General features: G+C 35.5%; 1 long non-coding RNA gene across 2 annotated transcripts in view; it reads right to left on the bottom strand.

Annotated features, from left to right (window-relative positions):
* LOC103348115 (uncharacterized) overlaps positions 1 to 23,195 on the bottom strand; it is a 116,411-nt gene that overhangs the window by 85,850 nt on the left and 7,366 nt on the right. For both annotated transcript variants that reach the window (XR_011389506.1, XR_011389507.1), the window contains exon 2: positions 985 to 1,044. This is a non-coding gene — a long non-coding RNA (uncharacterized lncRNA). The remainder of the gene's footprint in view (positions 1 to 984; positions 1,045 to 23,195) is intronic.

Below are 23,195 nucleotides of genomic sequence, written 5' to 3'. Positions count from 1 at the left end.
TTTTTTTTTTAGATTTATTTATTTATTTGAAAGAGTTACACAGAAAGAGGAGAAGCAGAGAGAGAGAAAGAGAGAGAGAGAGAGAGAGAGAGAGAAAGAGAGAGAGAGAGAGAGAGAATTCTTCCATCCTATAGTTCACTCCCCAGTTGGCCTCAATGGCTGGAGCTGCACCGATCCAAAGTCAGGAGACAGGAACTTCTTCCAGGTCTCCCAAGTGGATGCAGGGGCCTAAGGAATTGGGCCATCTTCTACTGCTTTTCCAGGCTATAGCAGAGAGCTAGATCAGAAGTAGAGCAGCAGTTGGATCTCAAACCAGCACCTATAGGGATGCCAGCGCTTCATACCAGGGAGTTAACCTGCTGAGACACAGCACCAGCCCCCCTCAATTATTTATTTTATGAAATCTACTTTCTAACTGAAAACCCATAACCAAATAATAAAAACATGCATGCTGAGTGTGTATATGTTTAATGAAAAATTCTAACAATTTCAAACTTTTTGTTACTTTGCACTACCATTTTTATTTGTAACTTAGCTTTACATTGTTGATTTTAAATATATGATGAATGATATAATTATTAATTAAATAAAATAATTTACATACTAGTAATAGCTTCTAATTATTTTTATAAAGTTTGTTCATTGTACATGTCAGAATAAATACTTTTGTTCTCAAAAAAGTTGTGATTATTTTATTAAAACAACAATAATCACAAAAATGCAAAACATTCTGGAAATCATAAAATTTACACCAGGGCATTTCATACATAAAATATATATTCACAGTTATTGAATCAAAGTATGTAGAGGCAGGTCATGTGTATCTCAGTATTGAGCAAATTAGTCATGTGGTTCCTATGTACACTAATTGTGAGAGCCTCTGTCCTGGACTTTTTAAGGTGTTTCTCTTATCAGCAGAGGAAGAACAGGAAAAAATAGGAAGCCAGCCACGTTCTGATACAGAATGGGTATATCAAGCCTTACCTTCAATCAAAGGAGCTCGTTCTACCTCACGCCACTGAAGGTATAGAAAACAAAAGCAAACTACAACATAAAAGAAAGAAATGCAAGATAAGTATTTAATGAGTATATAAATTACTGCAGTAATTCTGCTCAATTCTTACTAAAGTTCAGGGTCTTTGTAGTTCTAAGAAAATATCATTAATTTATAAAGAAATAAAATGAGACATGGGTATTATGCTAGAGTATAATTCCTCTGTCAGAATTACAATACTTTCAGGATTCCATTTTTTTTTAATTTTAGGAATATAAATGGTTATAATATTATTCTCTTGCACAGTAATGGAAAGTACATATTCACATATTCAGGCATTCCTTACAAAGTTAGAGTATGTGTCTCTCTTGCCCCAAGGAAATCTCATTAAAAGTTCATGGATAAAAGAGTATATAATATATTGAACATCCCTTTTAGTAACTGTCTTACTTTAGAGTATCTGACAGTTTATATTTAAATATAAGTCTCTTACAAGTTAAGTCTTAACATAGTCAATTATATCTTACAAAAGGAATGAAAATGCCAGCAAGATAAGAAGAGCTCAGTATTATACATTAATTCATAATATATTTTCTTCTGCAATTCAAAGTCATCAAGATATTTTTATTATTTAGTATTCAAGTTAAGAAATTCCTTGAATTTGTTCATTTACTCATTGTCTAATAAGTAAAGAACGTGCTGAATAGTTAAAACTATAACAAACTCATTAGCCTTTTTTTTAGTTTTTCTTACTAGTGCTTGCATTTCATCTCTTACATTAAAACATGCAATGTATTTTTCTCCTAAAAGAAAAAAATTGATGTAACTTAGGAACATTTCTTTATTATAATAAAATGTCATTTTTCACCTAAAAACAGGAATTTATTTTGTTTCAAACATGTGCCAGGAACCATAGTATATTTACTTCCTCAGATATTGTAAATATTATGCTTATAAAACTCCTATAATGGAGTTCTTGTATTTTAACTTAGAGAGATTTAAGATTTGGCAGAATTTAAGCGACTAACAACACTAGTAAAGGTGGGCTTTCTCATTACAAGATCAATGTTTTTTGCTCACAAAATAATCTATTTACTTTCAGTGTATTTTAATAAGTTCACTTATAACTGTTACTTGTGATGTCATAATGCAAGCATCCTAGAATCCTGACTAAAAGTAATTGGAACAGTCAAACATTTTAAAATTCACATAAAACATGCTTGGTTAAAGCATGATCTATGTATAATTATTTATTGTTCCCTCTTTTTCTCTCTGATTGACATAGTTTTGTTAATTCCAATGTTGTCTTTATCATTAGTTGGTTATCAACTAGTTTGTAGATGTATTACACATCAGATCCAGTGTGCTGAAATGAAACAATGTTCAAATTATTCAGTATAACAAAGAAATTTTACTCATATTACCTTCAGATGATAGTGTCTTGTGTCTGATAAGCACACATAGGTGTCAATCATACTCTTAAGTCAGTCATAAGTACTAGGCTGAGGAAGATCATAATTCATTTTGAGTAATAAGAATTTATGACTTGGGGCTGGTGCTGTGGCATGGTGGGTTAAGCCTCCTGCAACACCAGAATCCCATATGGGCGCCAGTTCGTGTCCCAGCTGTTCCTCTTTCTTATACAGTTCTCTGCTGTGGCCTGGGAAGACAGTAGAAGATAACCAAGTGCTTGGACCCCTGCACCCACATGGGAGACCTGAGGAAGCTCCTGGCTCCTGGCTTCAGATCTCCTCAGCTCCAGCTGTTGTGGTTATCTGGGAGTGAACCAGGGGATGGAAGAATCCTCTCTTTGTCTCTCCCTCTCTCTGTCTGTAACTCTACCTCTCAAATAAACAAATAAGATATTTTAAGAAATAAAAAAACTAAAAACAAAAGAATTTATGACTGGAAATAGGAGTAGGTAGAAGTAGGATAAACATACCTTGAGTCAATTAAATGATTTTTGGATTCTATTAGGAAGAAAGAACAAGGGAGGCTGCATATTAAATAAATCACTATTAACAAGAATTTTTCAAAGGATGAAACAGAAATGATGAATAGGCACATGAAAAAATGCTCAAGATAATTAGCCATCAGGGAAATGCAAAATAAAAGCACAATGAGGTTTCATATTACTCCACTTAGAAGGGTTATCATCCAAACATAAAAGAAACATGACAAATGCTGGCAAGAATATGAGGGAAAAGGTACCCTAATACACTGTTGGTGGGAATGTAAACTAGTACAATACTCTGGAAGACAGTATGGAGATTCCTCAGAAATCTGACAATACATCTACCATATGACCCAACCATCCCACTCCTGGAATTTACCCAAAGGAAATGAAATCAATATATGAAAGAGTTATCCCTATCCCCATGTTTATAGAAGCTCAATTCATGACAGCTATGATATGGACTCAACGCAAATGCCATCAAGTGTTGGCTGCATAAACAAATTGTGGCATATACACATGATGGAGTACTATTTAGGAACAAAAAGAATGAAATTCTGTCTTCTGCAACAAAATGGGTGCAATTGGAGACCATTATGCTTAATGAAATAAACCAGTACCGAAAAGTCAAATACCAAAGTTTTCTCTGATTTGTGGTAAATTGTATAAAAAAGTACAAAAATGTAATGTATTTGTGTGAAATTGATATTTTGAGATTTTATTGCTGTTTACAGACCTCTATATATTACTAAGGACAGTGGTTTTTTCTCTTCACTACTGGTTGAATTCTTTATTTAGTGGAGGATTAAGCTGGTGATTATAAAGTAAATTCAAAATATGTCATTGCAAAAATTAAAAGAAAAATAAGGAAGGAAGAAGGATATATATTGGGAGTGAGTGAGGGAGGAGGGTATGTTGTGAATGAAGTATCAATACATTCATAAAACTGCAACTATGAATAGTGTGAAATGTATTCCCTTCATATAAATAAATATATATACAAGAAATAAATCACTAAGAGTATCTGCCGTATTTATCTCCCCAAGAGAAAAAAAGGGAGACTTAAATTCATATGGTCAGGAAATGAGATTTAGATATGTATTCTGAAAGAAAAGATGTATGAATCTTTGTGTTTGTTATATGTGTGTGTGCTTAATTGTTCAAAATAGTCAAATATGCACAAAGTAGAAATGTAAGTTAAGATATAGAGATTATTTATTAAAAACAAATTTCAAGACAAATGTATACAGGCACCTACCATATGTTTTGCCTTTATTTCTTCATGATGAAAAGAATTTCTATTGACATTTTAATTACTCTGTAGACACAGAAATTTCTTCACAATTCAAGGACAGTTATTTTAGTAAATTATTGATGGCAAAAAACTTCTGGAATTTGATCATTAGTTATATTGATTACTTCTATTGTGAATTCATTGTACTGTTTATGTAACATCAGTGAGCCTTGTTAAGAATTTAAATGGTCTACATTGTGGTGTAGTAGGTAGACACTGGTATCCTATACAGGCACAATTGGAGTCCTGGGTACTCCGCTCCCCCTCCAACCCCCTACTAATGTGCCTGAGAAAGCAGCAGAGGATGGCCCAAGTGCTTGGGCCCCTAATGCCATATGACAGACCCAAATAAAGCCCAAGTCTAGCCTTGTGTCCATTTAAGGAGTAAACCAGTGGATAGAAGATCTGTCTCTTTCTCTCTCACCTTCTCTTTTTAACTCTGATGATTTTCAAATGAATAAATAAATCTTAAAAATAAGTTAAAATGAGAAACTGAACTCTATATGTCCTTCTAGCACAGTGTATTGGCATCAAAGTAAGATCTATATATCATTGCTGGTTTTTGAAATAACTTTAATGATAAAAGCTTATAGTAAAGAGTGGTTGAGCCTGGCACCGTGGCTCACTAGGCTAATCCTCCACCTTGCGGCACTGGCATACTGAGTTCTAGTTCTGGTCGGGGCGCTGGATTCTGTCCTGGTCGCCCCTCTTCCAGGCCAGCTCTCTGCTGTGGCCTGGGAGGACAGTGGAGGATAGCCCAAGTGCTTGGGCCCTGCACCCCATGGGAAACCAGAGAAGCACCTGGCTCCTGGCTTCGAATCAGCGAGATGCACCGGCTGCAGCATGCTGGCCGTGGCGGCCATTAGAGGGTGAACCAATGGCAAAGGAAGACCTTTCTCTCTGTCTCTCTCGCTCACTGTCCACTCTGCTGTCAAAAAATTAAAAAAAAAAAAAAGAGTGGTTGAAGTACTCAGTTCAAGCAAGGATATGCAATTGTAATCAACAAGTCCTATAATCACAATATAGTGGGTCAAGAATGACTAATTTATTCACAGAAAATCTGAGATTCAGAGGTATCTTTAATATAGTCACTTGCTCCTCCATATCCTCCCCTTCTTATGTGCCTAGTCTCTCAAAATGTGAAATATAAAATGTAGAGAGAGGAAAGCAGGTGCTATAACTTTTGGTTGCCTCATTTGGACACATATCATCTCAATCTAACCCAGCTGATAAGAAAAATAAAATAAAAGATAAACATTCCATGAGTTAAAATATAGTAATATATGGATAGACAGTTTGTGCAAACCTGCAACAATAATTCTAGATGAGTGGGTGGACAGTGGCTTTAAAAAAAGAAATGGAAGAAACAGATGAGGTGTTAAATTTCACATATGCATCCCAACAACCATGCCTTATCTCTTGAGGATTATTTGCCCACACCTGACTACATGAATTGTTTTCACCAATGGAATGATATCACACTGTTGAGTAGCTACATCAGTAATCAGTGAAAACTGTAACCCTGCAATCTTTTACCTCTGCCAGGATGAGTGGATACTTACTAGATAGAGTCTGTTTTATCAAAAGTACAAGGTAAGTTAGGTTGATGGGGTGATCCTTGGGTTTCTATCCTGGTTAATTGCTTCAGGTTTTTTATAATTACTTCAACAACCTGAAAGCACACATTTCCTTCATTCCTCTAATTAGCTTACATAGAATATCACACATGATATCTGAGGGCCACAAGGTCCATACCTGGAGTTCTGCTGAGGAAAGCTGAACTGATTCAAGCTTTATTAGATTCCGATTCTACTCCAGCTTTCTCTGATGTTAAAAATCCAAGAAATTACAACAAAATTCTGGCCAGGGCCTATACTGGGGTTAACTTGTTCATGTATGCAGTTTCACAGATATGTGAAATTAGCCTGATCATTTCGCATATCTGAGGTTGTTTCTTTGGCTGCCAAATTGTAGAAAGAAAAACACAGCCAGCATTGCAGTGCAGTGGGTTAACTGGTGCCTTGATATTCCAGCATCCTATATTGGAGTGCTGGTTTGAGTGCCAGCTGCTCTGCTTGGATGCAGCTTCCTGCTAATGTGTTTTCCACGTGTCCCAACCCCAGCGGCTGTGTGCATTTGGGAAATGACCTATTAGGCAGAAGATACCTCTCTCCCCCTCTTTCTCTCTTTCTTTCCCTCTCTGCAATTCTGACTTTCAAGTAAATAAATATTTTCTTTCTTTTTTTTTTAAGATTCATTTATCTATTTGAAAGGTAAAGTTACAGAGAGGTAGAGACAGAGAGAGAGGTCGTCCACCCCTGGTTCACTCCTCAATTGACCACAATGGCCGGAACTGCACCCATCCGAAGCCAGGAGCCAGGAGCTTCTTCTGGGTCTCCCATGTGGGTGCAGGGTTCCAAGGACTTGGGCCATCTTCTGCTGCTTTCCCAGGCCACAGCAGAGAGCTGGATGGGAAGTGGAGCAGCCTGGACTGGAACTGGTGCCCATATGGGATGCTGAAACCCACCACAGGCAGTGGCCCCTCCAGCTATGCCACAGCACTAGCTCCAATAAATATTTTAAAACAAATAAAATTTGACAAAAATAGTATATAATCCAAGGGTTTTTTTTTTTTTTTGGTTAGGTACAACTGATTTATGCTATTTAAGTTGATGCCTTGGTGAAGCTGAATCTTCTTGATATATGAGTAGAACTAGCTGCACATATTATCAAAGAAAATGAATTAATTTGGTGAATTTAAAACATGAGACAGGTTGACTGCAAACATCAATTATATATTTCAAGGAAAATATTTTTATAATAGAAGGATTACAAAGGTCACCTAGATTTCCATTAACAAAATGTCACTTCCTCTAATTTATACATCTTTTTTGAAATTATTTTTAACTTTTTTGCTGCATTCCTCTTCAAAGCATCAATAGAGTAAACCAGAAGTTAAATGTCCACAGTTTCACTGAGAAGTATGTGTTCATGTGCTTGTTTGACACGTTAATGTCTTTGTGGTTTTTAAATATATACATCTGCCCATATTTAGCAACTGACAGATGTAATGTGTGACTTGATAAAGTTTAAGAAAGCACCTTGTAAACATAATGGTAGTTCCTTGAAGTAAAGTAAGACTAATCCAATCGCAGTTTTTCCTTTAAAGCTCCTTTACACATAGAAAGCAGATTAGAGATTTATTGGTTGTTTACACCCAGAATAAAGGAATCATAAGATATATTGTCTCAAGGGCATCTAAACCAGTTGACATTTACAGCATACTAAAATAACAGAAATTACTGAGTGTTGTGGGAGCAACAAATGGCAGTGATCTCATTCAGTTACCTCGGAGGTTTGAAATGGTCGTGGAATCTTGGTGTGGAGGCTGTGGTTCATACTGGCAAATACTCAGTGGACAAAGGAGAGAGCTGAAAGGATACTCTGAGGACCAATAATGATTGAACAGGAACTCTGCATAGCAGACCGAGGGAAATAATTTGCTTTAAATTGTTTGTCTCACACAAGGAAGAAAAAAGTATTTCACCTGAATTGAAAAAAATCATCCATAAAATGTTTTAGAAATAAAAAAACAAGGGAATATCACTGATATTTTATTTGTTTTAAATTATACAGAAAATATCTTCAAGATTTCCTATAGCATAAATGTGATTTGAAATGGTTACCTGTGCATTAAACAAATCCATCAATTTCAAAAGATTTCTCTGATTATTTTTTCTTCCAAAACACTTTGAATCATCCTGAAGTATATTCAGTTAATCTTTAGAAAATAATCCTCCATTACATTGTTGTGAATGAACCTTAATAACTATTGGAAATTAGATGTATATAATATGAGGAAAATGGATATCTCAGGCACATGCATTGACATTTTAGAAATCTTAAATTACACCAAAGTTATTTTCCATATTTCAATTCGTAAGAATCATTTTATCTGTATTTTTGCTATTACTCAAAAGTATGCATGTATGGGGGCTGGTGATGTGGTGTGGCAGGTAAGCGCCTGCCTGCAGAGCCGGCATTCCATATGGGCACCGGTTCGAGACTCAGCTGCTCCACTTCCTGTGCAGCTCCCTGCTAATGCATGTGGGAAAGCAGCAGAGGGTGGCCCAAGTGCTTGGCCCTGCACCTACATGAGAGACCCAGATGAAGCTCCTGGCTCCTGGCTTCAGCCTTGCCCAACTGTTGCAGCCATTTGGAGAAAGAAATATTGAATGGGAGACCTCTCTCTGTGTCTCTCCCTTTCTTTCTCTATGTAACTCTGCCTTTCAAATAAATAAAACAAATCTCTCTCTAAAAAAAAAAAAAAAAAAGCTACACATTTGATAGCTAACCTATGTCAGCTCAAATTTTCAGTGGCAATTGTATTTCACGGAAAATAAATATTGGAGCTTTAATTGAACTAAATGGTAAATACTGATCATATGGTAGCTACACACAAACTTTTTCAATGTAATTTTTACCAGTTCATGTATTTGAATTTTAGCACTCCAGTAACTCAGAGATTTGATAAATTCATGGAAGTCCCTGCTGATAAACAAACAAACAAACAAAAAGTCATAGACAGAATCAAAAGTAAGAACACCAAGCAGTATTTTACAGATAATGGAGGATATAGCCACATTTCTAGAGGACTATATTTTTTAAACATTTACTAGTTGATTAGTTAATAAGTATAAACTGGAATTTTAAAATTTCTTTGGAAGTTGACTGCAAAGCAGATTATAGTGTCTTTGTACAAGAAACAATGGTAAATGCTCACTGAACAAATAAATATTAATTATGAAAACTTATGATAAATATCCAGAAAAATTTTCTTATATTGAAATAGAAGGAAGAAAACAACTTCGGAGGATAGACAATTTATCACAACCATGACGTGCCTAAAGAAAATTCAATTTTATCATAAGTATTTTTCTCCTCTCACCAAGATTGAATTGAAGGCTTTGTCTTTCAGATACAACTTGATTTGAGTGAGGACATTTTAAAACAAGAATAAGTTGTGGCATCTCTAATTCATTGTTTAAACTTTTCCCAATCAAAACTCATATGTTTAATGGTATAGGGCTTTGTGTTCTAGTACAAGTAAATTCATAATTAAATATTTTATGTAGTGTCTTAGATAAGAATACTAAACCAGTTTTGCTTGATTAAGATAAATTATTTACTTCACAAAAGTGAACCATTAATATTTAGTCCAACTATTACCAAAACTAAAGGATTAGCAATATTTATACATTACAATTTCTATTTAATTTTCTAAACAGTCATGTTTGTGATTTTTTTTCTTTTTCTCAAATAGTCACTGCATGTGTTCTTCAATTAAGTAAATGAATCAACCAATTAAAATATCTTTGTATTTTCATGTTTATCCATTTGTGCTGGCAAAATATCATTACCCAAATAATGTCATTATGAAACACGCTGAGCTGCATTGTTGAGGAAAAAATCCATCATTAAGCAATATTATATAAATATTAAGTAAACTTTAAAAGCCGTACATTGCAACTACACTTAGAAGAATTGAAGGGAACTGTTTGAAAAAATGGAAAGAAAAGGAAATTAATTTTAAAGTCTTCTATATGCTCACAAGTTTTTAAGTAGCAGACCTGTCTTGTTCAGTCTGGCTGAATAGTGCTGACAGAATATCCTAGGAAACCTTGTTGTGGAGGCTCAGAGACAGGAGTGGAGAGATTGGGGATTTAGAGGGCAAAGGAGCTGCTATAAGTGAAAGCACCAATTTATCAACTCCTGACAATACTGAGCCTGCAGGAAACATGAGGAAGGTGAGAAGATAGCAAATGACAGAGAAAGGAGGAGTGCAAAGCAGAGAGATCTTGATTCAATGAAAGTTAAGTCATAAAAGGGGAAAATTCATAAGATATCTTTACCATTTAGGTAAATTGCATTATTGTTTTGGTTTCCAGCCTAATGCATTTATGGTTATAAAACAAATCTGTACTGAATTTCATATGGCAGTCTCTAATTTTTCTTTAATGGACTTTATCTTTAAAAGTTTTCAATAATAATAATATTACTGACTTCAATGCCAAGTAACCATAAAATAGTATTAAAACTATGTTCAACGTATATAATTAGAACATATTCATCAAATTTATTTCAAAAAAACATTTGAATATTTTAACATCATGAAATTAAATGACAAAGTTCTTAACACTGATAAATTTTAACTTATTTTGATCAAGAGGCTTCCAAAACTGTGCTACAAATTCACCCCAAATACAGGATTTTTCACTCTGAAAATCTTGGTTCATTGTTGATTAAATGCTAATTTATTTTAGAGATAGAACAGTTCACAGATCATTTTTTTCCATACAGTTACATTGCAGATTCTTTAAATTTTTAGGCATATTTGGTCCTAGATATTGTGTGGTATGAATCCAGTTCTGTTGACACCGATTAATTTATCAAAGTCAGCAGTCCAGATTTATCAGAAAGTTATTCTTTTTAATTCCCATTTTGCTATCATAATTGAACATCATCATAACTACCACTAAGACAAATGCTATTAATGTAACCTTCAATGATGACATTCTGTCACATTTATTTTAAGGTTGGAATCTTTGTCTCATGGTCAAAGAGGTCATGTTTACTGTTGTAAACATGTATGCCTGTAGAGCATATATGATTAATGTGACAAACACATGAAGTATGATTTTCTTGTCCACATCTAAAATATTGTCACTGTTTCTGTCGTCCCACCTTGATTTGCAGCAAGAGGTGACTGCTGTGTTCCTCATGCCTCAGGAGCTAAGGCATATCAAGGTTTTTCATCAGGGGAATCAATTCTAACCCTTTTAGGAACGGGAAGTCTTATAGACAATCCTTCCTAAACAGAGGATTGACAACCAAGTTATCTTTGGTAGCTGTCTACTATGAAGGGCCTTCCTCCGCTTTCACACCAGTGAAACAAGTGGCCATAAAAATTACTGTCATTGCTTCACAATCCATCTGCCTGAGCTAGATTGACAAGCCCTTACTCTGGAACACATTTCCAAAACAAAACCAAGCATGTTTCATTTCATCTGACACAAGTGGGAGTACAATACATAGGTCTTATTAAATACATTTATTTGTTCATTCCCAATGCCATCTATCTCCACGTTTTCTCTCTAGAATAATAGCATGTCTAAGTAGAGGTGTAATCGAATGAAGGAGCTGAAGCTCTGCTTATCTTCACCTGAATGTTCATAAAGGCAAATCCACTCCATGTGCCAGAAAGAAAATACTAGTGTCTTGCAAGTTAAAATAGTGCCCCCATTTTATTTTGTTTTTAATGACTTGACCTTTTTGCAGGATACAGGGAATTTATCTTGTACAACATCCTGTATCTTGAATTTGACTAGTGCTTCTGTTCCAATTGAGTTTATTTGAATTTGTTATTTGTCTATTTGATCTCCATTCATTGCAAACTCTGTTGTCCTAACATTACTTTCCTTGTTTTCTGTATTTTTTTAATTTTTAAAAGTTATCTGGGGCCGGCGCTGTGTTGCAGCAGGTTAATGCCTGAAGCGCTGGCATCCCATATGGGTGCCGGTTTGAGACCCGGCTGCTCCACTTCCAATACAGCTCTCTGCTATGGCTTGGGATAGCAGTAGAAGATGGCCCAAGTCCCTAGGCTCCTGCACCCACGTGAGAGGCCCAGAAGAGGCTGATAGCTTCAGATTGGCGCAGCTCAGGTCATTGCGTCCAATTGGGGAATGAACCATTAGATGGAAGACCTCTCTCTCTTCCTCTCTCCCAGCCCCTCCTCTCTCTGTGTAAGTCTGTCTTTCAAATAAATAAATAAATCTTTTTAAAAAAAGTTATCTATGGGGTGCCATGCGATGTCTCAATACAATGGTACATCATATAGTATCCATTCAGGGTATGCATATTCATTTCTTCAAAACTTTAACACTTCTATGGTGCCAGCATTGTGGTACAGCAGGGAAATCCACCACCTGCTATACTGGCTTCCATATGGGTGCCATTTTGAATCCTGGCTGTTTCACTTCCGATCCAGCTCCCTGCTAATGTGCCTGGGAAAGCAGTGGAATATATCTAAAGTGCTTGGGTCCTTCACTCATGTGGGAAATGTGGATGAACCTGCATCCTAGCTTCTTTAGATTCCACATATGTGTGAGACTAAGTGGCACTTGACTCCTAGTTCATAGCTTATTTCACTTAACATAATGATGTCTGGTCTCTCCCATGGTATTGCAAATGTTATTTCATCCTTTTTATGGCTAAGTAGTATGCCATTGCATAGAGGTACCATATTTTCTTTATACTCGGGCATTTATACTCTCTTACTTGATAGAGTGTCTTCTTCCAGGACTACATAATTCTTAGATATGGGCAAGGAAACAGCTTGGAGCACACCTTCCATTTGTAAACCAACCTTGGGAAATCTTACTCCAATCTAGATCCTTATCAATCTCTCACACACTAACCATGCCTTTTGCCTTAAATCAAGATAGACCATATACCAGGGAACTACAAACTATTCCTGTAACCCATCTCCATCAGAATTATTTGAACTAGCCAATTCTACATCTTTTAGAAATCTCTGCCTTTCTTGTGAAAGTACCAATAACAATTTTGATCCAGGTTTGCCTTTCCTCTTGCTTCTGTGACTTTGCAAAATTTGATACTTTTCCATCCGTCTTCTCCAAAAATATATCAGCAGCAAAAATCTGCTTCCAGTGCATTGGCTTCTGTTCCTCAACACTCACTCAGTCATTTTCATAAATTAAAATCCCATGGGATCAAATGAGACAGCTTCCTTATAAATAGATTCAGATTTTGCATATTTGGCAGGCATTGCATAACCTACTAGGGAACCGATGACATTTATCTTTCCAATTATGAATGGGGTTAACTTGATCACTCAGTGTAAGATAGGAATTTCTAGGCTTCTTCAGTGTTACTCTTCTCTCTTTAGAATTAAGTGTCTGTGTGGAGTGAATAATAGATGCATATATTCTTTTACATTACCTTTAAGGCTTTAGATTTACCATTCATCAACACTCTTCCACAAAATAGTTGTTAATAAGGTAGTCACCAAACATGACCAACTATTTTTTATCTAATCTACCAGTGGTGATAGAGTTTACTCCTTAATGACTAACAACGTGGGACTCCACACACACACACACACACACACACACACACACATCAATCTTTATTCCTCAAATTTGTACATTTGTGATTTTAAAATACAATTTTAGCAAATGTCATATTGATTTGACTTAAATTCCTTTAAAATTTCTACTGACTGGTATATAATCTTGCTTCTTTTTTTTCTTAAGAAAATAATACGATTTAACTTGTAGGTAGTGATAGTGATTTAAAAATATATTAAAATTATTTGAAATTACTCCTTTTGAGAGTTCTAGCCAATAACACATGAATGGAGGATACATGAAGAAGTTTAATACTGACCAATATACAATTGCTAGCCATACTCCTCCATGTTCCTTTTCTTCCATCTGGCTTGTAGTATTTGATCACAATGACCTCGAAATTGAAATTTAGAAGACAGTAAAACTGCACATTTATGGAATTCAGTGTTTATGATTCATTACTTGGACAAGCTACTCACCAAACAGAAGCATTTATGGACTTTATGAAAGATAAAATTTTCTCATATATATTTCAAGCATTTTTTTTGTTAAAGCAATAGATTGCCTTATTTGATACACCCGATTTATTTCAACTGAGTTAAGGATGAACGGCATATTAGTTAGGGATAACATAGTTTATATTAAAACTGAATTTTCCCCATGTATATTTTAGTGATATAACTAAAGAGTACAGTAGGAATTGTGTTCAATAATGCAGGCTTCTTGAAAATAGATCCAAAATAATCAAGTCTCTGGCTTGTAGTCAAACAATGGAAATAATTAGGTTCACAATTTATGGGGAGATCAATTAATCAGGCACAACATATTTGTCTTTTTAGAAATGTATTTGAGACAGAGAGAGAGAGAGGACATTCCATCTACTGGTTCACTCCCTAAATGCCTTTGACAACTGAGAAGGTCAAAACTGAGAGGAACTCAAAACAGGTCCCTCATGTAGATGAGGTTTCAATTACTTGAACTCTCACAACTGCCTCTCAGGCTCCACATACGAGAACTGTGATCACCAGACGAAACTGGATATTGAACACAGGAACCCTAATGTGGAGAATGTGTGTTTTAACCAGTGTCTTAACTACAAGTCCAGAAGCCTCATCCATGTCACACTTTTCATGACAACATAATTACTATGCCTAGAACAATCAAAATAAAAATCATATTTATTTTGGTTGCATAAAATCACAATGAGCTTGTTTCTTTTTATTATTATTATTATTTTTATTTACATAATATAAATTTCAAGTATTTCATACATGTAGTTCATTAGTAGACCTTGATAAATGAATAAAATTTAAACTGAGTAAATGAGTCGAATCTAAGGCAGTTGCATTGGTAGGCAGCCTCTAAAAGGATCCCCAGTAATTTTCAACTCCTGCTGTTCTAGATGCTTGTGTAATACTTTCCTATTGACTATAGGCTGGGTTTATGTACACATTTCTAAGTGAAGTTATGAAATGTCACTCTGTAACTATTTTTAAACATTTTTGGGCTTTTCTTATTTTTATTAATAGATAGAAAACTGATTTCATAGGTCGATTTCTAAGAAGATAACCATCAACTACGTTTTAGAATAATTGTAGTTTCTAGCTTCAATCAGTTTCTTAATCTCTTACTTGCTTTCTCTGCGGAAAACCAGTTGTGAACTGAACTATAGAGAGGCCCATGGGAAAAAGAATTGATATGTTCAAGCAACACCCAATGGAAACCCAGGCCTGCAACAGCCATATGACTGAATTTGGAATCAAAGCCTACACAAGTTAAACTTTGATATAACTGACGCCTGGGTCTGAAGACTTCTGAAAGCTCTTGTGTCAATGACACCTACTCAAGCTGCACTCCGGTTCTTTGCTGTCAGAAAATGTGAGAGAAAGGTTGTTGCTGTTTAATGTCTGTAATCTGTAATTCTTTAAATAATTTGTTACGTGCCATTAGATAACTACTAAAGTGTCTTCCTTATTTTTATGCAGAAATAATATGTTGTTTTGGCTTGATAATCAAAAAATGAAAGTTGGGCCTTACTGAAATGAAAATTAATACTTTATAAATTTTAATGACAGTATCCTTTTTTTCATTTACTCAGTATGCTAAAAGAATGATTATCACACCCTAATGTAGAACTGTGCTATAAAGATTAATTGAGCATGACTTCAGAATTCAATCTAAGAGGTTCCCTTTAAATTTTCTGAGCTGGAATTCAACATTCTGGATAGCTTTAACTGACACACAATGATGCTGATGCACAGACAGACTTGAAATTTAGTGCTAAATTGATGTTTATTATATTAAGAGTATTGTTATAGTTTTAATAAAATGTACTGCAGTCTTCTGTAGCAGAACTATTATCAAATCAAATGTGATGTGTGTGGTGTCTTAATGTAATTTTTCATATAAACCAAAGTCCATGAAAAAAGTGTCTTTGGTTAGCTTCCATATAATGACTAAGTTTTTAGTAAATATTGCTATCTACTGATCAATAAAGTAATATAAACTGAGTACCTGTAAGATTCTGCATTTGATCCCATAAAATCCTCCTCTCCCCCTAAAAATCCTTCTGTTAGATATTTTATATTAAATTGGGATTTGGAGAAATAAATTTCATCTCAGGTTCCATAGATGGAAAATGGCAAAAATATTATTTCTATGTGTGCGCATCTAACCCCAAGTTTACTGCATCATGTGAAATATAGAGTGTTGTTGTTAGTAGTATTATATACCTGACAATAGTGCAAGAAAACAAGGTGCACCAATTCAGATTTATGTCATCTCAATTATGTTTGAGGGTAGAACTTTGTCAGTGGATTCCTTTTGAATCAAATTTATATTCAACTGGGGAGCTGATAGACTATGCTTTCTCAAGAAATAATAGTTTGTTAGCATAATGTTGTTTGTCATTTCAAAATAAGGACAGGAGGACAAGGAAAAATGTAATGCTCAAACAATAAACAATAACCTGAACATTTCAATTACTATGTGTTTATTTAATTCACATATTTGAGGATTATTATGAAATGATGTGGCAGGAATTAAAATGTCAACTCCAATTCCCTGCTTTTGGGAAGGAAATTGATAAGATGTCTCTGTGCTCTGTTAACATGTTAACATGTTAATGCTGAAGCCACACTCTGCACAAGCTGCATGAAGCTAATAATTGAGTGTAAGAAGATGCACAAATACAGACCTGAAGGTACAAAATGCAAACCTTTTTTGATGGGAGACTTTGGTGACCGGACTTTTCATCCATTTGGGTGAATATTTCTTAGATTTGTGCTAGAGGAATTTGAGAGTCTTCCAACCCAATTTTTTTTTTTTTTTTTTTTTTTTTTTTTTTTTTTTTTTTACAGGCAGAGTTAGACAGTCAGAGAGAGAGAGACAGAGAAAAGAGAAAGGTCTTCCTTTTTCCATTGGTTCACCCCCCAGATGGCTGCTATGGGCCAGAGCTATGCTGACCCAAGCCAGTAGCCAGGTGCTTCCTCCTGTTATCCCATGAGGGTGCAGGGTCCAAGGACCTGGGCCATCCTCCACTGCACTTCCCGCCCACAGCAGACAGCTGGACTGGAAGAGGAGCAACTGGGACAGAATCTGGCGCCCTGACTGGGACTAAAACCCTGGGTGCCGGTGCCGCAGGCGGAGGATTAGCCTAGTGAGCCCTGGCGCTGGACCCAACCCAATTCTTTACTGTTCTCCTTAAGAGGATTAAACATTTCCCATGGTCTGAAAGTTCTCTCAGTGTCTTTTGACTACCCATTTTTACTGTCAGAAGAATTTTCTTCAATAAATCTTTTGTTGGTCTTATCCAGTATGAGAGTCTGCTTCTTAGAAAGCAATCCAAGTAATGCCGAAAATGTCTTGGTGGAAGGAAAAGGCATTGAAGTCCAATGCTTCAGCATTGGGGAGATAATGTAGGGCACTACATCAACACACAGCAGTGCTAGTGAGTAATTGTTAAGCTGCACCATCACCCTGCTGAGGTTCAGTAGGGAAGTCTATGGTTACCACACATGTATATACTCAGTGTGAGCTCCAGGAGGACTCTCTTGAAGCTTACTAACAAGCTGTCTTTTTCCTGAAATCAAAAGCTAAATGTAAATAATTAACAGATTGAAGAGTTGTTGCAATATATTTTCAGTTTCCCCATCACCTAAGTATATAGTCAAGGCAAATCTACTATGATAAAATCATAACCTGGATTTGGACAACCCGGAACTTTTAAGCATAAGATAGAGATTATTAGGAAGAATGCTCTCAGGATGTTCTTTCTGTGTTTGTAGATGCCTTATCCTTTCCTAATAGGATATAGCAGTAGCTGTATTCATGAATTGCCCCTACTCCTTCTCTTGACTGCAAGCCCATTAAGTAGGGTTAAATTCCAGCATAAACAGGACATACCTGCGGAAGAAACAGTCATGCTGTTGTGGGTGTTACAGAATTGTTAGCAAATTTATGGATAGGCCAGAGCAATGTGCATGAGATTAAATTTTCAGTAAGACTGGATAAGCAAGAATGTATTGACTTGGCATTTTTTTGGGATATTGGAGTTAACATCCTTGCAAAGGAACACAAGAAGTAGAAACAAATCACTGCTGCCATGAGTTGTTAGAGCCAAAAAAGAATAAATGACTTCTGCCTGCTGAAGTGAAGATGACAGAGTTACCCCAGCATTCAAGGGGGAATACAGAGGCTCAACAGAGTGGGTATGCATAAATGGATGTTGTAGGAGAGACCAGAAGAGCCTCTAGGAGCTATGTTCCGCTGAAGACCTGGAAGACACAATTTTCACCAAGGTTATCAGCATGTGTGAGCGAGATGGCAGCAGAATCATTGACAGAGGAAGAGTTGCCATCTCATTATTACCTAAGAGAATGTTGTTCCCCAAAAGAAATAAAGTCCAGGAGATAGCACTCACTTAGCAGAACAAGAAGAGATAAATTACTATATCCAAATTCTTGGAGCGTCTCATGAACAGCATGGGTCAGAAGGGATAAAAGTGACAGCAACATAAAAAAAATATTAATATACACAAACTGAAACTGTCTTCAGCCCAGGCCAATGAAATACACTAAAAACAGTGCTGTACACTAGGTAGGGTAGTAGATTAGAGTCATCACTGATGATATGAGCACCTGAAGGATGTAGGAACTATGGTCCTAGTCATATCTCTACTCAGCTAACTGATCTTGTTCTTGCACAAGCTGGATGAAAACTGAAGATTATAGACTGGCACAACCCTTCCTAGGCAAGTAGCCTGCTCACAGCCACAGGGCTGGATGTGATAATCTATATACAGGAGATTAATAAGGCATCCTACACATGATGTGAGGCTGTTTGGTGAATATTTTCCATCTCTATAAAAAGGACATAAAAACCACTTATAGTGTGAGACAGTCAACTTATTCAACATTCATTTACTGTTTTAATCAAAGCTGTTAATATTCCCATTTATTCCATATTACAATGAGATCTGGGCTGTCTGCCATCCTACAGAAAATCATTTGATTCCTTATACCAGTCTGCTTTCTGCTTCTAAAATCACAATATCAAGACTCGGTAAGGTTTAAAGAAAAGAGGTTTATGTTTGATTCATGGTGCTAGTTCAAAGTGAAAGGCCAAATCTGGTGATGGCCTTCTTGCTAACAGAGTTCCCAAAGTGGCACAGGCCATTGCATGGTAAGAAACAGGAAGCACCAGAGAGGCTTTAACATGCTGATTTCGACAGTAGATACATGTGTAAGATAATGCCTTAATCTGTTCATCATGTGAATAAATTAACTCAATTTGATAACAAAACCCTAATCATTTCTTAAAGATCTTACCTAATCCAACCTCTTAATATCTCTTAATAGGATTAAATTTCAACACGAGTTTCTAAGAACACAAACCATGGCATTATTTTTATGGAACATAATAGGTAAGAAGTGGCTCATGTACTAAAGGCTTTAAACACATGTTCTCTAGATGGTGGTACATATGTTCTATGAAAATTCATATATCTTTCTTTCCAAGAATAGCCTCTTCCACCAGGTTCTATTGTTACCTTTCAGCTGTGGCTCCAGAAAATTCAGGCACTCTCTCATAGAAAATAAATAAACAAATAAATATAAAAAAAAGAAAATAAAATCCATCACCAACCACAGGGACAATAGGAAAATATGGAACAGTTTTCTGAAACCACAGAACAGAGGTTAGAGGAAAGGAGCAAGCTTTTTAACAAAGAAAACCAAATACGAAGAAAATTTCTTCACTATATTCTGAAACTGATGCCATTTTTCTGGAGTTTAAGGCAAAACAAATGCTAGAGAATCAATTTTAAGATGAGTATGATAATGTAAATTGAAAAATTATAGTTAAAATTAACTGTAAACTGTAAGATTAAATTCATGGATAGCTTGATAAGGAATGTTTGGACTCAACGGCAATTTTGAAACATTTAGATATGTTTTTTTTTTTTTGAAAAAAGGGCAGAATAGCAATGCTATTATGATTCAAGTCAACTAGTCATTCTAATTATTTTATGTAAGAAATAATCCTGAATTTCAATATGTTCATCAAATACAGTGTGTAGTCTTACATTGATGAAGACCTAAGATCATACATAGTTTCTTAACTTTTAGTATCTTACCAGATTGATCATAAATATCTATACCATCTCATAGTTTCTCTGTTATTTCACTCATAACACTGTGCTGTAATTAAATTTTTAGTGTTTGCCAGCATTGCCTGACAGTGAATTTTTTGTAAAGTCTCTTTTTCAAATATATTTATAAATTTTGTAGTCCGTAAAATGCCTAGTATTGGTTCACTCTTTTAGAAATTGATTTTAAATTAGCATAGAACTAACTACAGATTTTTAACAGACATTCATGATATATAACTATGAAAAAAATGAAATTTGATAAGTGAGAAAGCAATCAAATTTTAAGATTTCTAATCCCAAACAGAACTTTATACTTAGACATAAAAAAAGGAGTATACATGCTGAAAATATCTTGACAAAGAACAAGTTTAGACTACTCAATTTTTTAAAAGATTTTATTTATTCATTTATTTGAGAGATAGAGTTACAGACAGTGAGAGGGAGAAACAAAAAGAAAGGTCTTCCTTCTACTGGTTCATACCCCAAATGGCTGCAACAGCCAGAGCTGCACCAACCCGAAACCAGGAGCCAGGAGCATTTTCTGGTTCTCCCACGTGTGTGCAGAAGCCCAAGCACTTGGGCAATCTTCTACTGCTTTCCCAGGCCATAGCAGAGAGCTGGGTTGGCTAGAACCAGCACCCATATTGGGATGCTGGTTGATGCCGCAGGTGAGGATTAACCTACTGCGCCACAGTAGCCCCTAGACTATTCAATATTGTGTCATTGAGCTATTGGCCACAGCAAAGATTATTCAGGGTCTGTGGCACAGTTTAGGATTTAGGTGAAAAAGGATGCCACTGCCATTCTGATATAGAAGTGCAGAAACAAATTCTTCTTTTAATATAACAAATATACACTCCCCTATTAAAAAACTTAGTATGCAACTGTGATAATAAAAAAAAAACCTGAATTGTGCTTTCTAAAATACTTAAGGCATGATATTTCAGATGAGAATATATTAAATATTAAATAATGCGAGGATAGTCTAGCAGGAGGCAAAGCTATAGATAGGTGTCAATCTTTAAATCCTTATTCTGTAAAAGACAAAATCAAAAAGTAGACAAGACAAAAACAATTGGGGTCTTTAGAAAGTTTTCATTTTTTTTCTATATCTTGTATAATAGAGATAACAAGAGGTAAAACTTTATTTAGCAATTTAGGCTAAAACCTATCTAAAACAATGAATTTGCAATACAATATAATAGCAAGATGTGTGTTTTGCCTGAAATATAAAAACCAAATGTTCAAAAAAAAGATAAACTGAAGTTTTGAGCTATAATTATATGTTTTACTTTTATAATACTAGCTGTAACTCCATGATAAACATGGATGAAAGAAAAATATTCCAAGGATAGAGAGTTTATCTCCATGAGATATGGAAGTCTTAAGGCATCAGGTATTAGTCAGTAAATTACCTCTTTCTAGGCACTAAATGTCAGCCTGCTGTTCAGGAAGCCTTAATCTGTGTGTTATATATTTAGAACACACAAGCTAATGTCAAATCATGAAATAATTATCACATAATTACTTTTATTATTAATAGTAATAGATTTTTGCAATACTCCATAATCAGCAACATTCTCACAGTAAGTCAGCCACTAGGAATAAGTTAAATTCTATGGAAGTTAATTAACATTGTCAAGGTACTAAGCACCATTTAACATACTGAAGTTGTGATTTACTATGTGGCAGAAGTTGACCTAAATGAGATATATGCAGTGCAACAATTCACAGTAATTGCAGAGTTTGTAATAAGTTCCATTCTATAGTAGGCCTCATTTTAGTAATATTCCTGCAAATGTTTAAGGAAAGTAGACATCTTTGGATTGCTACTTCTAATATCTTACTATTGTGACCAAAACCATAGGCTGTTGACCTCTAGGTAAAGAATGACTCCACTGAGTGATTGCCAATGACAAAGTCAAGAAAGCATAACTCATATGTCAAAATGAGCATGCGTGAACCTTCCGAGAGCCAGCACATCATTGCATTTGGAGGTCTTTTATATAATTTTGTCTTCTTTAATTACAAATCACATTAAAAATCATAATTGTATATTACATATGAAATCAGCAGTTATGCTTGGTTCATCCTTCTTCTTTATTCATCAACATCAAGAAATAATCATTTTTGGCTTCTTTCTATTATAAACACAAAGAATTTTAAAATAAACCAGATGAGGGTAGCATTGTGGTATAATGAGTGAAGCCATCTCCTGGGATGCCTTTGATGTAGGCAGGCATTTAGGATAAAATTGATCAGATTTGTGAACTGGAAGACCACGCCTTCACCACACCCCCTGTGTGATCTCATGTCCCTATCTGACCACACGTGGGCACCCACCTGCCCACCAGACCATGTAATCACTCCCCTTTGAAAATCATATAAAAGATGAGGAGCATCCTAAAATCATTCTCTGCCTTCGCTTTGCTGCCTGTGATAAGCTGTTTGTATCTGCCCAAAACCAAACACTTGCTGCATGTGGCTTTAAGCCTGCTTTCTACTTGGTATGGATTCCACCTTAATATATAGATTTTCCTTCTCGTTCAGATTAACGCCCTCACTCTTCTTTGCATTTCTCTCTATAAATATAAAGCTTAAAACTTACCATGTTGCCTGGTTTATTTGTCAGTATTCAGAATTCTTCTCTGAATACCTTGCAGGAGCCCACACGGCTTATTAAGATGGAAATATTAATAGCCAAATCGCTATCACCTTTATCCCGCAAGGACCCTGATTCATGTCCAGGCTGTTCCACTTCTAATACAGATCCCTGTTAATGGCCTGGGAAAAACAGAGGAAGAAGGCACCAAGTGTTTGGATTCTTGCCACCCACGTGGGAGACCCCAAATGAAGATCCTGGTTTCCAGCTTTGTTCTGGTCTAGCTTGGACATTGCGGCTATCTGGGGAGCAAACTAGTGGATGGAAGATCTCTGTCTGTCTGTCTCTCCCTCTCTCTCTATAACTCTGACTTTTAAATTAATCAAACTTAAAAATAAATCAGCTGAGATTTTCAAATTTTGTTCTTTAGACAGAGAAATAGATATTATGTTTGAGTTTCTGCAAAAAATGCTATTTCTTGGTTGCTCACAGCAAAATAAAATCAAATACATGTACATTTGCATATACTCTGATTTGTATTGCAAATTATATT

The sequence above is a fragment of the Oryctolagus cuniculus genome, chromosome 6 (genome assembly GCF_964237555.1).
Source record: "Oryctolagus cuniculus chromosome 6, mOryCun1.1, whole genome shotgun sequence".
NCBI classification, from domain to species: Eukaryota; Metazoa; Chordata; class Mammalia; order Lagomorpha; family Leporidae; genus Oryctolagus; species Oryctolagus cuniculus.
The sequence above is the reverse complement of the archived record's forward strand: the minus strand, read 5'-3'. Positions and strand labels throughout refer to the sequence as shown.